This window comes from Schistocerca americana, unplaced genomic scaffold (genome assembly GCF_021461395.2).
Source record: "Schistocerca americana isolate TAMUIC-IGC-003095 unplaced genomic scaffold, iqSchAmer2.1 HiC_scaffold_1393, whole genome shotgun sequence".
In the NCBI taxonomy this organism is placed as follows: Eukaryota; Metazoa; Arthropoda; class Insecta; order Orthoptera; family Acrididae; genus Schistocerca; species Schistocerca americana.
The window spans coordinates 27,501-31,217 of record NW_025725474.1 but is presented as its reverse complement, the minus strand read 5'-3'; positions in this window follow the sequence as shown (position 1 = coordinate 31,217).

Here is a 3,717-nt window from a genome sequence, read left to right as displayed (position 1 = left end):
GTATGCGATGTCCATTGCGCGAACGACTGTCAACCGGCCTCTGTCGCATGTCGCAGATGTGGAACGCAGTGCACCATGCTATCACGGTGTGAGAAGAGACGACTACGTCTGACAACACGCGCCACTACATCAACAGACGGCTCATGCTGATCGCCATCCACGGCATACCATACTGCAATCCAGCTCTTATAGGGAGACGACACGTAGCTGAGTGCACAATATTTGGACCGTATGGTTCGCCGTTGTTGGCGCAGTCGTGGTACGGTCACACATGTACCACGATGTATCATTCAGTACATGAGGACCAATGTGCAGTACAGTGTGTGATTTGGACGTACAACATCAGCGGACAGTTGACACACGCCGTACCACACGTAGGCTGTGCTTCGCCATGCAAATGCCAATGAACAACTGCGAAGGGCATTGAGCATGTACGTCCTGCTGCCATCCGCATTACAGTGTATAGCTGCAAGGTGTTTAACATGAAGCGATACTCTGGGGACCAGGCAGTGCGAGTAGCAAACTATATTGCGGGGGTTGCAGTTAGGCAACACCACACTAATTTAACGCGTCGTATGACAATTACAGAGCAGGTTAAGGCCCAACGTGTGTTGGGTTAAGGCCCAACGTGTGTTGGGTTAAGGCCCAACGTGTGTTGGGTTAAGGCCCAACGTGTGTTGGGTTAAGGCCCAACGTGTGTTGGGTTAAGGCCCAACGTTGTGTTGGGTTAAGGCCCAACGTGTGTTGGGTTAAGGCCCAACGTGTGTTGGGTTAAGGCCCAACGTGTGTTGGGTTAAGGCCCAACGTGTGTTGGGTTAAGGCCCAACGTGTGTTGGGTTAAGGCCCAACGTGTGTTGGGTTAAGGCCCAACGTGTGTTGGGTTAAGGCCCAACGTGTGTTGGGTTAAGGCCCAACGTGGTGTTGGGTTAAGGCCCAACGTGTGTTGGGTTAAGGCCCCAACGTGTGTTGGGTTAAGGCCCAACGTGTGTTGGGTTAAGGCCCAACGTGTGTTGGGTTAAGGCCCAACGTGTGTTGGGTTAAGGCCCAACGTGTGTTGGGTTAAGGCCCAACGTGTGTTGGGTTAAGGCCCAACGTGTGTTGGGTTAAGGCCCAACGTGTGTTGGGTTAAGGCGCAACGTGTGTTGGGTTAAGGCGCAACGTGGGTTACGTTAAGGCGCAACGTGGGTTACGTTAAGGCGCAACGTGGGTTACGTTAAGGCGCAACGTGGGTTACGTTAAGGCGCAACGTGGGTTACGTTAAGGCGCAACGTGGGTTACGTTAAGGCGCAACGTGGGTTACGTTAAGGCGCAACGTGGGTTACGTTAAGGCCCAATATAGGTTAGGTTAAGGCCCAATATAGGTTAGGTTAAGGCCCAATATAGGTTAGGTTAAGGCCCAATATAGGTTAGGTTAAGGTACAATATAGGTTAGGTTAAGGTACAATATAGGTTAGGTTAAGGTACAATATAGGTTAGGTTAAGGTACAATATGGGTTAGGTTAAGGTACAATATGGGTTAGGTTAAGGCGCAATATGGGTTAGGTTAAGGCGCAATATGGGTTAGGTTAAGGCGCAATATGGGTTAGGTTAAGGCGCAATATGGGTTAGGTTAAGGCGCAATATGGGTTAGGTTAAGGCGCAATATGGGTTAGGTTAAGGCGCAATATGGGTTAGGTTAAGGCGCAATATGGGTTAGGTTAAGGCGCAATATGGGTTAGGTTAAGGTACAATATAGGTTAGGTTAAGGTACAATATAGGTTAGGTTAAGGTACAATATAGGTTAGGTTAAGGTACAATATGGGTTAGGTTAAGGTACAATATAGGTTAGGTTAAGGCACAATATGGGTTAGGTTAAGGCGCAATATGGGTTAGGGTAAGGCGCAATATGGGTTAGGTTAAGGCGCTATATGGGTTAGGTTAAGGCGCAACGTGGGTTACGTTAAGGCGCAACGTGGGTTACGTTAAGGCGCAACGTGGGTTACGTTAAGGCGCAACGTGGGTTACGTTAAGGCGCAACGTGGGTTACGTTAAGGCGCAACGTGGGTTACGTTAAGGCCCAATATAGGTTAGGTTAAGGCCCATTATAGGTTAGGTTAAGGCCCAATATAGGTTAGGTTAAGGCCCAATATAGGTTAGGTTAAGGCCCAATATAGGTTAGGTTAAGGTACAATATAGGTTAGGTTAGGTACAATATAGGTTAGGTTAAGGTACAATATGGGTAGGTTTAAGGCGCAATATGGGTTAGGTTAAGGCGCAATATGGGTTAGGTTAAGGCGCAATATGGGTTAGGTTAAGGCGCAACGTGGGTTACGTTAAGGCGCAACGTGGGTTACGTTAAGGCGCAACGTGGGTTACGTTAAGGCGCAACGTGGGTTACGTTAAGGCGCAACGTGGGTTACGTTAAGGCCCAATATAGGTTAGGTTAAGGCCCAATATAGGTTAGGTTAAGGCCCAATATAGGTTAGGTTAAGGCCCAATATAGGTTAGGTTAAGGTACAATATGGGTTAGGTTAAGGTACAATATGGGTTAGGTTAAGGTACAATATAGGTTAGGTTAAGGCGCAACGTGGGTTACGTTAAGGCCCAATATAGGTTAGGTTAAGCCCAATATAGGTTAGGTTAAGGCCCAATATAGGTTAGGTTAAGGCCCAATTATAGGTTAGGTTAAGGCCCAATATAGGTTAGGTTAAGGTACAATATAGGTTAGGTTAAGGTACAATATAGGTTAGGTTAAGGTACAATATGGGTTAGGTTAAGGTACAATATGGGTTAGGTTAAGGTACAATATAGGTTAGGTTAAGGCACAATATGGGTTAGGTTAAGGCGCAATATGGGTTAGGTTAAGGCGCAATATGGGTTAGGTTAAGGGCAATATGGGTTAGGTTAAGGCGCAATATGGGTTAGGTTAAGGCGCAATATGGTTAGGTTAAGGCACAATACGGGTTAGGTTAAGGCACAATACGGGTTAGGTTAAGGCACAATACGGGTTAGGTTAAGGCACACATTGTTGTAAGGAAAGGTGTTTTCGGGGGGGGGGGGGGGGCTGGTTTGTTGATTGTGATTATCGTAAGTAAATGACTGCGGCATCATCTGATTTGCCACGTCAGGGTGCACCTTTGGCTCATAACAGGCGGCGCTCTGATTCCATGCTTGTGGCAGACCTGTGTCTTTCATTCGTGCCATTGTTTGTGTGGTGTGACAGGAGGCAGTATTGTGATGTTGGGTGCACCCCTGTGTAGGACATGTGTGGGTGTTGGTGGCTTAGCTGAGCAATGGTGGTTGTCGGAAGGGTGGGATATTCTGTTTTCCGAGTGGACCTCCCGGTCTGGTTATGATAGTGTGGATTGTCTAATGTGGCAGAGAGGATGCACTGGGTGTTGTTCCATGCTGGTGCTTAGATATTGTCTGTGTGCCTGTTACAGGCAGAGAGTAGTGCGTGATAAGAGTGTCTGGCTGACGTGTGATTGTGAGCAGAGTCTTTCAGCATGTATACGGACAGTTGTATACATTATCTGTATTCTGATGGCTCTATCTATTACTAATCAGCGCCGTGTATACGTTTAATCCGGTTCCAGTCGAAACTATTGTATCTCTGTACATTAGTGACACGGCGAGCCCGCTATGTAGTTACTCGTCTCGGCAGCTTCCACCGGTGTATGGCAAATGATTATAAGGAATCAGTCTAGTCGTCAATACCGATAGTGTGACGTCACATGT